General features: G+C 35.7%; 1 protein-coding gene across 2 annotated transcripts in view; it reads left to right on the forward strand.

The window, feature by feature from the left end:
• Window positions 1–13,397, forward strand: part of DGKB (diacylglycerol kinase beta) — a 326,408-nt gene that overhangs the window by 7,912 nt on the left and 305,099 nt on the right. Inside the window, exons 1-2 of one of the 2 annotated variants that reach the window (XM_042816927.1) lie at window positions 9,129–9,142; window positions 11,965–12,083. The exons of the other annotated variant lie outside the window; for it this stretch is intronic. The gene's annotated coding sequence lies outside the window, so the exon portion shown is untranslated. Of the gene's footprint in view, window positions 1–9,128; window positions 9,143–11,964; window positions 12,084–13,397 lie in introns of those variants that run through there. 2 annotated transcript variants of the gene reach the window in all.

The raw sequence follows: 13,397 nt of genomic DNA on the forward strand, positions 1-13,397 counted from the left end.
TTTTTTTTTTTTTCTTCCCTTCCAGAGGCAATTCCATTACTGTTTACCAGTTTTGGGGAATTATATTTTGCTCATTGTATGTAAATTTCATTGTGGTTTATTCATATCAAGACAAGGCACTGTTTTCCAGGTGAATGGGACATTCTTCATCAATCTTCTTAGTAGCATAATGATAGCATTACTGGATCAGACAGGCAGTCTGTCTGTCCTACTGTGCTGTCTTCTAAGAGTGATTATCATAGAAATAATGTAAAATAGGCTAAACACTTCCAGAATTTTCTCCCACTCTCTTGTGCCAGTTGCTTCTTTTTTAAGCTGGAAGTTATTTATTATACTCTTTTATTCCATATCAGCAAGTTGCTTTCTCTTTTTGTCCTTCTCTTTCTTCAGTTCTACTCTAATCAATTCAAAATTGTGTTATTGAAAATGTAAGTAATTGTACCAGGGATCTATACAATGGAATAAATTGTTTTAATCTCTGTTCCTTTCTGCATATATTTTTGAGCACTGCTGAGCATGGATCTGGGGTTTCTGATTATAATTCCAAAATTTCATTTCTGAGTTATAACTCATCATTGATGAGCTTGACTGCTCATCACTTTAAGTGTACAGCTAGGATTCTATTTTCCCCCCACGTACATTACTTTAAATTTCACTATGCTGAAGTGTATGAGACAGCTTTCACTTTCCACTGGAACAAACATCAGCAAGCAGCAGAAGGGAGAGTCAGGATATTAGGGGATTTAGTGCCTCTTTTATACTTTAAATCCTGTTTCAACTCTCTGTATCCTTTCCTGTATATAGCCTTAAAAACATGTTGTATGTTTTGAAGTGATGTAAAAGATTTTCATTTACTTTGATACAGCCACTCTGTGATATTCATTGATATAATAAGAGCAAGAAGAATGACTTCTTCATCCATTGGAAATAAATGCCTTTTTTTTTTTTTTTTTTTTTTTTTGTGAGTCAAATCCATAATGAATGTAAAATTAATTTTTAAGGTGGTATTTAGAGAGACAATTGAAGCAACTCATCCTACCTAGAATCACATCGATTCTTGGATGAAGCCCAAACCTTAACAGAAGTTTTATTTTTATCTAGGTCATAGGCTCAACTGAAGAGGAATTAGTAAGTATATGTTACTCACCAAGTGTGTGTCTTCGTAAATTTCTAAATAACTAATTTCTAAATAAATAAAAAAACCTCAAACAAAAGACCAACAAACCCAACATCACCATATTTATCCTCTTTTAATTAACTAATAAAGCAGTGGGAACATGAAATTGAAATAGACCACTGTCCAGTTGTTTAAAGCCTGAGGAAACCATGCCATAGGTGTTTCATTCAGATGGCACTCACCGACTATGCTCTTTGCACACCCTTAACACAACCCACAGAATGCAGTCTTAAAAAAAAAAAAAAAAAAAAAAAAAAAAAAAAAAAAGATAATGAGATAATTTTAGTTTAGAATAAAATATAATATTTCACTTATATTTATGCGCCTTATGTTACAGTCATAGCAGACCTTAAGAAACTGTTTTAGATTGAAATATTTGAGAAGGTGTGTGGGGGGGTGATTTTAATTTGGAAATGTGGCTGTTCTCAGTGGGAGTCTGTTTCCAAGAATTACACTTGTATGAAACTGGCAGTCACACTTGGTTGAGAAAAATACATTTCCTATAAATTATTCTGTATGAACTACTCATCATTATAAATAACGTTGGTAAATAATATAGCTGATAAGTAATGTCACATATATTCTTGTTACATCATTTCTTTAAACCTTTTAGTAGGAGTTACATTTCTGTAATGTTATATGAATCTAAGCAAGACATTGTCCAGTATTTCAGCAGCATTCTGGGCTAATGAAACTAACTTACACCCCTCTCAGGTATACAATGCATGCTTTTGCATTACTAAGGAATCTGGGCAATTTTAACGCAGTAAGATATATATTAAATAATAACTAACCACTGTAGTGTCTTGGGCTTGTGAAAGTAATGAATACCAAATGCTGTCAGATGATAGCCTATTATTCTCTGAATCTGCAGAGGTGAACGTGATAAAGAAAGTGAATGGTAAATGAGGGAGGCCATTGCTATCTGACTCTAGTTACTACTCTTACGCAGTTCATGTATCTGAATGTGTTTAGGTAGACTGAACTATGTTTCCTGTATTTCAAAGTTTTGAAGTTATAATGGCATATAATATAAAATGAATGGTAGCTATTCAGATGTCTCCTCTTTGTGAACAGTATCTTAGGTGTATTTATCAAGGTTATTTTCCTTGAATTTTCCCTTACCTATTTTTGTGTTATGGCTCTAATAGCAGATGCACAGGCAGCGTATGCAGGAAGCTTCTAAACTGCTGGTACTCTGAGGAAGTTACTTTAGGTTTTAGAGCAAGATAAATTAGTTTCTTTGGAATTGTTGGCCTTTGTTCTATGTCTGGAGCTGCTGCTGGCATGTGTGGGAGTTTCCTTCTTGTGCAGTGGTTGTGGTATGAAGTGCCTGAGACAGGCTTCAGTGAAGTGATTTGCAGTCAGTACTGTGGGATTTGGCAGTGGTCTGTATTTGAACTGCTCTGCTGCAATTGCAACTTCATTCATTTTGGAGAACCTAAGTGGAAAGCTGGGTGAATCTGATATTTAAATAGGTTTATTATCTTCAGATCTTTGGGTAATTCTCCTTGTAAGAGGCTTGCACGTTGGAAAGAGGTGGATGTGCAGAAGTAAAAATAGAGCAAGATTTTTATTATTTTTTAATTTTGTAGTACAAGAATGTTTAAGTACAGATGAATATCTATTTTTATTTGCTTGCTGTGTTGGACCACTGCTTATACCACTGCTTATAACACTGCTTCCTAGGAATATATAATGTACATACATTAATTTTTAAAGAATTACTGTATCAGTCTCCAGATACGGCTTTTTGTTCCAGATTACTATTGTTCCTCTTCTCTGCTGTATATTGTTTATTAATTGTGCTTTATACAGCACTTTTTTTTGCTTCTGTTTTCTTACTGCCATAGTAGTAAGATTCTTAGAAATATGAAAACATGCTATTAAAATCTAGGGAACATCTAAAGATTTTTTTTTTTTTTTTTTTTTTTTTTTTTTTAATCGCTGCTACCGTCTTTGGGCTATTCCTGCTTCTTCTCTTCTACTAGATGATAATAATGTACTCCAGGCATCAAGAGACTGAAGGTTGTAGCTGCTGGGTCTGATCTCAGTCCCTGATAGCGCACAACCAGTAACAGCCACACTGGAAGAGACTGCAGCATGGACAAGTAATTGGTTAGGAATACTCTCTGTTGTGGTGGTTGTTTTTTTTTTTTTTTAAACATTTTTAAAAGTCTTACATTTTTCTGAAGGTGGTGAGGGAACTGATGCATATAGAAAGTGAAGGAAATCATAATAGATTGGTAGGAATTATAAAATTTCTTCTCAAATACCTAATGGTTTCAAAGAGACCATGAAGGCTTCCCAGTCACCTTCATATGCACAGTCATGGTTGATTTGCATGTGTTTTGGGTGCATTTCTGTTTCAGAATATTATGATTTCTACTTGGGATGATTATAGTTGTCAGTGATATGCAAAAAGTCAATCTATACTTGTGTAAACTAAGTATTAGGGATAAAATTTTTCAACATTCAGAAAGTGAGTGCAAAGATGCTCAGAATTGAGCAATTCTTTGCTTTTTGGATGAAGGCATAAGATGTACTATTTTGTGGCAGTTAATGTCTGTGATGATTGCTTCTTCAGCGAGCCAGAGTGCTGCTGCTCAAGATGGTTTATATGCACAGGCTGATTGCCAGAGCAAAGCTTCTGTCTTTCCCCTCCATGTATAAGATATTGTTAGAATTATTTTCCTCGTTGGAAGAGGCACAGAAGATTATGGTTGTGACTGAGAGACAGACACTGGGGAAATGCTCTTAAGTTTTTTTGAAAACTTGTTGACCCGAACGAAATCGTGGGACAGCATCCTGCACAGAGCATTTGCTGCCAGTCCTCTTGTGCTGCAGAGGCAGAAGATGAAATGTGAGAGCGGGATGTAGAGAACTAAGATTCAAGGTGGGCACTCTGAGGGTCCCTCCTCAGGGCTGGCAGGAACAAAGACTGCTCTCAGCCTGCGGGCAAGACAATGTGCCATGGTTATGGAACGAATAGAAACAAGGAGTCTTCTTTAAAGTAGACTAATCACTTGCTAAAGTCTGGAGCAAGAGGAACAAACAAAATGTTGTGGTGAGTGAAAACCATGTAGTTAAACAGTTGCTGAGATGGACAAGTTGCTGAGAAGAAAGGAGCACACTAAGAAAGAAAAGTTGAGGCCGTGATGTCTGAGCGATGTGAAGGGGGGAAATGCTCTTTGACAAGTGAGAAAGAGATATTCCTTCATGTTGGTGTTGGAGTCGCTGGGATTTTATGTCAGATAATTAGATTTATTTTATGATGTCTTGCATGCATGTCACAATCTTGTATTTCAGTGTGAATCAATCTTGTCAATCTTGTAGTCTGTGTGACTGTAGTACTTCTAAATATGAAAAAGATGCTTCCTACCTCACTGATACGAAACAGTGGAATGTGTATTGCAAAAAAACAGTTAAATGTGTGTATGAAGCACATGTGGCAGGGGTTGGATTTAGTATGCCCTGTGTGTATTTTAAAATTCTCTATCTAACTATAAAATTGAAACAAGTTTTGAAAGTAGTAAGATGAATATTGAGGTTTTGTGATAGTGCTCTTATTGACAGTCAAATGACTGTGATATTTCTGTCTGGATGACTGGGTAAAAGGATGTAATTCCTTTGAACTAGACTGACAAAAAATACGAATGTACTGTGACCATTGGTTATGCTATGAAAACAAAGGAATTCTTAAACAATAGCTGTTTAATGAAGCTAAGGGAGGCTTTTGTGCTAATTGTAAGTTAGACTTTAGATAATATGAAGCTGTATTGATGCAGACGGATATTTATTCTTTTGAAAGGTGTTTCATGACTTCACCAGGAGTATTCTAGTTGTTTCTGTGTGTGTGTGTGTGTGTGTGTGTGTGTGTGTGTGTGTGTTGTAAAATAATAGCTTTGGTGCAGTGTGAATAAAGATAGTATGCCTCTTAATAGAAAATATTTGCTTTGGATTTAAGTCAGAACATTATGATTGCTGTGATATTATGGAGATCTCATTATCTTAAGTAAAGAAACATGAAAGTCATGGTGTTTTTGTGGCATTAAAATTTATAGTTGCATTTTGCCTACTTCATAAAAATACAAAATGTGAAAATATTTTCTTTCTTTTGTGACGCTCGGTCGAGCAGATGAAGTGCATCAAAGGTATTTGGTGGGATGAGATTTGTTCAGTGTTGAAACTGACTAAAGTGCTTTTTGTGTTTTTTGTTGTTGTTGTTTGTTTGTTTGTTTGTTTGTTTTCCACATCCCCCTTCTGTGATTTACTCTGACACCAGCACAGTTAGTGCTATACTGTGAAAGAACTGAGATAACATTGGTCGAATGTAAGGATACCATTAGACTGTCTGATCCCATTGTTTTTTGCTTATGGCTATCTGGCCTTTCTAGGTCTGTTCTCCCATGCCTGTTTGTTGCCTAGCATTGATCTGCTCATCTGCTGCCACAGTACTTTTGGCATGGGGCTGTCACTGACAGGGAGGGGAATGGAGTAGGACTCACCTTCTCAGACAGCTGGGACTCTGCGCAGCCACTGAGCCACAGTCATCCTCATCTGCCTCAGTATTTGTGGAGTTATTCCATGCAAGCCTATCATGTCATAGAATGGCTTAGTTTGGAAGGGACATTAAAGGATATCTAATTCTAATCCCCCTGCCATGGGCAGGGTTGCCACCAACTAGATGGCAACCTGGATCCTGTCCATTCTGGCCTTGAATACCTTCAGTGATGGGAAACCCACAGCTCCTCTGGGCAGCCTGTGCCAGTGCCTCACCACTGAGTAAATAATTTGTTCCTAACGTCTAACCAAATTCTCCTGTTTTTTAGTTTAAAGCCATTTACCTCGTCACATCACTATCAGACCACGTAAAAGTCAGTCTCCCTCCTGTTTGTAAAGTCTCCCTGGAGCCTTTTCTGTTCCAAGCTAAATAATCCCAAGTCCCTCGACTTTTCCTCACAGGAGAGGTGCTGAGCCTGCTGATTATCTTCATAGCCCAGGATACTGTTAGCCTTCTGGAGTGCAAGCATGCACTGGTGTCTCATGTTCAGCTTTTCATCCACCATGCCAACTCCTTTGCAGGGCTTCTCTCAGTGAATTTTCCCTACTGTAAACATATTGCCCCAACCCAAATGCAACACCTTGCTCTTGGTTGTGCTGAACCTCATTATGTTAATACAGAACTACTTTTCATGCCTGTCCCTCTGGATGGCATCTCTTCCTTCTGTCGTATCAACTGCACCACTCAGCTTGGTGCCATCTGCAAACTATCTTCCTTGGGGAAAAAATGAAGAATAAGGGGATTTCTTAGTGGAAACTCTACAGCTCGTCAAATTTTTCAGATCTTTTTAATCATGAGTATTAAAGCTAGGTAAAAAGTACTTTGGGACATGTTGTTCCATTTATTTTTTTTTTAAGACTGTTCTCCATAGAAGTCCCTGGAGAGTTCATTTTAAAACAGACAGCACAATGTGGGCCACTGTAATACAATTTTCATTGTAAAATGTTATGTCCTAGGGCAGATTTACCACAAATGGAGCAATCGTGTTGTCCTATAAAAGACAAGATGTGTTTTTTGCAACTTTTGATACATGTAAAAAATATGCATAACTCTCTCCAGTCTGCCAAATAAGCAAAGCTTGCTATTTTCAGTAAGGTATTTTTTGGCTTTTGGAATACTTAGAGACTGTTACTAGCATTAACTGCTTTGACTATTCAAGGTAATGTTGTATATGCACAATTATAAACATTGATAACTGGAATATCATCTGGAATTACAATTAGAAAGAAGATTTTGGATATCCACTTAAACTTTCCTTGCAGGAGTATAATAAATATTTTGTGTTAGTTATCAAAGTATCAGGAAGTAGCATCAATATGTATAGATTTTGACATAAAATAATTGAATATTATATAGATTTCACAGCGGAGATACTTAAACTGATCAGCTGTGAACCAGAGAGATGGCTTATGTATGTTGTCTATTTGCTGTACAAAATTTCACTTAGTAATTCATTAATTGATAGTGTTGCAAGAGATCTGCTGACAGTATTGGTGAATCTTGCTGTTTAAAGAGCTAGATAAATTTCATGACTGAATAGTGGAGAAATATGTAAAATTAAATGAAGTTATTTTTGTCAGAATACTCTGAAAAAAAAAAAAATGCTTACCTATATATTTAAAGGTATCTATACAGAAATATATCTACTCAGAATTCTGAACATTGTCATAAGAAGGTTTCTAGAATATTAGGAAAATGTAGTGGAACTGTTCAGTGTTGTTATCCTGAAGAAAAATAAAAATAGGAAGCAAAATTATATAGTTTATTGTTAAGAAAAGGATACTTCTGCAGTGGATTTCAAAGGTATCCTCATTCTGTTTTTCTTTCTTTTAGGATGCCAAAATAAATAACTTTCTTATTTTAGCTGTGCCAATTTAAGAAATGTAAACTGAATCTAGTTATGGAATTGATGCCTGGGAACCTTGCGTACTCATAAAAATTAGAGTTCTGTAACAATCCCTTGAATAGTAATTTGTTTTGCATATTTGAGAAGGCTACGGCTTGAGAGAGGCTAAATGCAGGAAATACTCGCTTCTGGAAGTAGGCAATTCAGCATCTTGCAGTTTTGTATTCCAAGTAGCAGTAGTTTTCATGTTTTTTTTTTTTTTTTTTTTTTTTTTACTCTGGTTAAGATATATACCTGAGAGAAAAGACAACACAACAATTAAGACTTGACTAGATGGTATGTGCTGGATTTAAACTATACAACGCATTGCTCAGATTCTCCATCTTCCTTCTATTTAGGATGTTTTTACTGGGACAAATAGGTTGGTGTGTTAGGAGCTTTTCTGGCCTTTTGGTTGTAGGCTCAGGCCTTGGGCACATCTTCTCAGCATTATTTTGGAAAGGGCTTGGGCTCAGTTCATCTCTGTGGAGGATGAACGGAGCTGCTGAAAAGCAGTGGGAGCTGTGACAATTTCCAACCAGGTCTCCAGCAGGATGACTGGAATACCAGGGCCCTGGGGCAATCCACAGCACACAAACTCAACTGATTGATTAGCAGCCACAGGTTTCCAGAATGGTGTGGTTATTGGACACATGTAGTTAAATCTGTAAGTGGTAGCATTTCTTCAGCAATACTGTGAACTACTTGTTTTAATTAGTGGTGTATTATGTAAAGTTAGTTGTTCGTGGCAGAATGTTAATTAAAATTCTGTGATTTGGATAATTAGAAATGCAATTGTATTCCATGTAGAGCTTTATTCTAATATATTGAATACTTTTGTAGACATTTGGACTTAAATTTACAGGCTCAAACTTAGAAGGGCAGGGAAAAATAAAACTGTTGTGGAGTAAGACTGTTTTATTGACATACATAAATTAGCACTATTCATGTATTTAAATATATTCAATTACAGATCTCAGTTCAGTTCCTGACTTCTCCCCACAACTCCTGGGTGATAGTGAGCAAATTATCTGAGAACAAATGTTTCAGTGTGTCTGTTGAATTTAAAATGCAGTGATTAATGCCAGCATAGATCTACCCACTTCTTAAAATTCAATGCTGGGTCTGTATTCTGTTTTTAGGAAATTATTCATTTATTTTCTGTAAAATGAGATATGCCTTATTTTCTACACTATTTAATTATGAGTAAGCAGGATTGCCCCTTGTGTATGTAGTACTGCCAGTGCTATAGTCAATCTTATCTCAGTTTGTGCTTTTATAATACAAGCTCATAATGAAAACATAATTAGTAGTTACTAAATGTTTCTCATCTCTTTCATTCTTCAAACCTGCTTGTAAAAGAATAAGCAGAAAATCAAAGTGTACTTAGGGAGCACGGAACATCAGAGGTCAGGTACTCCTCTGTGGGTTAGAAAAGCAGCATAGTGCCTGGGCTTTGTAGCTCTTGTTGCTCAATTGAGCTCAGATCAGTGTTCTGTCTTCACTGACTAAGTAGGTAAGTCATAATACTGAGCAATAGTATCTGATATTTTGAACCATAGATTTACGTGGGTTTACATGACCTGTTATGGATAACCATTCTTTGTGGTTCTTTTTTCTTGCAGCTGATAGCAAACCTATTTCTTAGGCAAAAAAGCACCCAGTGTGCCTCAAACGATTGACTTAGTATATTGCAAGTATCACTAAGAGGAGTGAATTCGGCATAAAAGCTTGTCGAGTACAGCAAAAACTTCTGAATATTCACTTCTGTGAATATTCACTTCTGTGAATATTCACTGAAACTTACATACAAGGGCATTGTAGGCATGTTTTATATTTTTGAGTATGGAGGCTTATAAAGCTTTAGCTGATCTTCAATGAACATTCTTAGGAGATATCACTAAATGTCTCAGTGTTATCAGGAAGTGTAACTTTGTCTTCTAAAATACGATCTTTGTAAAAAGAGTTCATCAGGTTTAAGTAACCAATTGCAGATTTTCACTTTTAAAATTTCGTAAGTTATACCAAAATAGAATGACTAAGTCAACTCAGTGACTTACAGTTCACATAGATCTGGTATTCTTGTGATATGAAAAGAGTGTAAGTGGAGCAATATTTTTTAGGTTTGTACTGCATGTAGAAGAATTAAGTTATGCAAATTTCAGTACTGAACAAATAAAAGGAGTGCCTCATAAGTTAAAAATCATTTAGCAAAGTTAAACAGTGCTATTTCTATTAACAAAGCAGTTCTTAACACACATTCTGAAACTGATGAAAGGTGAGTTTTACATGCATGGCTAATTGGGTAAGCCTAAATCCTATGCCTGTTGGTAAGTGTAGGTCCCCTAAAACTTTTGTAAATCTCTTTATTTAAAGACTTTATGGATCATTTCTTAACATTATGGAAAATAATCAATAATCCCTAAAATATCTGCCTATTTATTAAAAACAAAGTTTTAATATGCACACTTCTCATACAGTCTTCTCACAAAGCAGCTGGTCAACCAGGTCTTTAGTGCTTTAGTAGGAATTTGTATAGGATTTCCTCTCTCTATGGAGGAAGAAGTAAAGAAGTATTACAGTGGTTACAGACTGACCTATACAGTTTTACTGTGTAGGATAAAAATGTTGAAAAACAATGAAAAAATAAAATGTGACTTAACAGTTCTGTGCCAATTCAGAAGTAATAAAATATTTTTCCATTATCTTCTTTTAGTAATATGAAGCTCAACATAGACCTGACAGATAATATTGCAGTTTGCTGGACAATGTGGAAATTATGTAGGGAGAATATTTTAATGTTTAAAACAATGCTTGTAACTGTCCTAGGCATATTTGTAGACATACAAAACTGTCTCAAATAGATTAAAAAAACAAACAAACAAACAAACAAACCAAAAACATTTATACTGATAACTAAAAAAGTTAATTTGTAGGATTTTTAAGTTTGCATAAAAGAAACAATGTAAAAGGACTAGAGCTTCTGTAAAGAAAAGTTTTTAAAGTGGTCTTTTAACTGAGATAGGTATTACAGTTCCTCCTATGGAGGGAGCTTATTATTTAATTGCTGTGTAAAAATTACTCATGAACGAATGCTTTCTACTTAACTGAAATCCAACAGTGTGATTCTGTGAATAAGAACGTTCAATCATATTCATACTTTTATAAGAACAGTAGTATAATTCCTGTCTCAAATGTATGATATCACCTTGCAGAGGAATTCTCCCCTAATAGTTTGAAGTCTTTTTGCCGGTTCTTAAAGTTCAGTGCTTGTTAAGACGTTTCTTGAAAGCGATCGTTGCCTGAATTTATTTAGCTTCCATGAACTGAAGTGTGAGGTTGCCAGCTTCTGAGTCAGCAAGATTTCAGTGATTTGGTGTTGTGGCATTTGTTTACTTTTATTGTCTGTTTTGCTGACTTGTAATGCATCAGGTGTGCGGTGTGTGCAACCCAGTACTTCATTTATGAAACTTAAGGCAAAACAGATTGCAGAGTGAAAGCAGGCAAACCATTGTATGTTGTGCTAGTGAAAAAGATGCTGGTTTACAATCACTTGTAATTACTGCTGCTGCTATGAAAGGTAAGAATACGCTTTAATGGAGGCAGTAAATAAGTGATTACTATTACAAAAGAAGAGGTAATGTGTGTCTGTCTGGTATCTTCTGTTCTGTGTGGGAGTAGAGTCCAGAAGAGTAATTGTTCAGTTATGTGCTTATTCCATTTACAGAAGAACAAATGAAGTGTTACAAAGTTGCTATCCATTTTATTACATTTTTTTTTTTGTTTTGAAGCCGAAGAGGAATTCTTTAATAATTTATGCAGAGAAACAGCAAAACATTTTTAATTTCTTCTGCTGTGTTGTGTTCATTCTGTTTTCCTTATAATTTCTTTGATTTTTGGCTATTTAATTATTTAGTCATTATGTTCGAATATGCGAACCTTTCTGATAAACAGCTTTAAAACGTTGTCTGAATGGGCTAAGTTTCCCCTTTACTCCTCCCCAATTTGCTTTTTATTCTTTAAAATATGAGACATATAAAATTTTTGTCTTGCTTTTTAAAGCTGTGGGAAAGAGGGATTTCACAGAAAATGATGGTTTTCAGGTGACTTTGTTTATGATTCAGAGAGATATGTGGATCAGTTACTGCTTATGAAAAATAACAGTAGCAGAAGGATAGCCTGAATTAGAAGATGTCTGGTGCTTTAAAAGGTATTCTGGAATGTTCAATGTGAGGATGAATTGGAATTATTTAATACCGCTTTGCTCCTGACTACAGTTAGTGGATAACATTAAAACTGTTTTGACTTAAATCCTATGCATCCCTTGGGTGAGCTCAGCAGAACTGCGGAGAATAAAGGAAACACAAGAATCAGCAGCAAGCAAGGTCTGAGGAAATGACACCAGATTTCCAGCTGTAGCAGGGTAGAGCGAGTTCAGCTTTGCCTCCAACAATTACGTATGTATCTCTGTGTGTGCATGGCAAATAATCCACTGCAGTATCAAAAGAATTTTGTGCCAGTTTACATAAGTGTAAACAAGCTGTTATAGAGTTTAGTAGTCATATTGGGGAAATAGAGCTGGAAGATGGCAAAACAAGATATTTAGAAGATCATTATGGCAGGTTATGCTGTAGCCCTCAAGATGCAACAGGATTCTGACTACCCTCTTCCCTCAAACTAGAATTTGAGTGTAATGAAGTAATTAATCAATCAATCCAGGTAATTGATCTTAACCTGTACTTAGCTTGGAACTTCCCGTATGTCTTTGCAGTCTTGAAGATGTAGTTATCTGAAATCTTCATGCATTATATTTTACTTCTATGTATCAATCCTCTGTTTATATTATCTTTAAATAATCATACTTACAATAGCAATAATGTTAGTGCCAAAGATTTGTGAAGGCATAAGCTGTGTCTGAGAATAAATTGCAACTCTTAAAGAGAAAATTAGCTAGACGAACATACTGAGAAAACAACAAAAAACAGATGTGGAGTCTTTTTCAAGAGGAGGAATGTTTAAAAATTTCCATAATGTGTGCTGCAAAATATCCTCAAGGAAAAGAGAGATTATCAAACTTTTTTTTTTTCCTCTTTAAGGTGAGGAAAACACAGGAAAACAGAAATAAAATTTCACACTGAAATCTGAAAATCATTGGAAAAGAATACATATTTAGGTTGCATAAAAGCGCAGCTATAATCAGTTAAAAGCACAAGTGCTAATTCTCACAGATATTTGAAAGATTTCATGTAACGTTCTTCATCCATGCCTCTGGTGGCAGTGTGGACGTAAAATCAACACAGGTGGTAGGAATACTCAAGTGGCCATGATAACAGAGCCTTTCCAAACCTGGGCATTGATGGAGTTGAATTTGAACAAATCAGAAGCTGAGGAAGAACAAGGAATAGTAGCTGGAGATACTGCTGCCGTCACAGAATTTCCTTTGTCTGCAGATGTACATTCCTGTAAGCAAGATCCCTCCCACTTTTGAAATCCCATTTTATTTTCCACTGTCACTGAACTTTTTCATAGCAATACTAATTAAATAAATATGAAACCCTTTGTAGTTGTCTAGAGGACTGCACACTGTCCCGGTAAACAATGACACAGTGTTGGCTATTCATGCCCCCATTCTGCAGTAATTTCTGCATGTAATCTCCCTAAGGAAAAGAAAGCTAGTAAAAAAAAAAAAGAAATAAAAATAGTGTCTGCAACAAAATCCATTGACGTGCCTGCTAACCTGTTCTTTGTTCTCTGCACGGATTTCTTGTTGA

The sequence above is a fragment of the Centrocercus urophasianus genome, unplaced genomic scaffold (genome assembly GCF_019232065.1).
Source record: "Centrocercus urophasianus isolate 14NV4802_14NV808 unplaced genomic scaffold, USGS_Curo_1.0 seq_16, whole genome shotgun sequence".
Taxonomy (NCBI): Eukaryota; Metazoa; Chordata; class Aves; order Galliformes; family Phasianidae; genus Centrocercus; species Centrocercus urophasianus.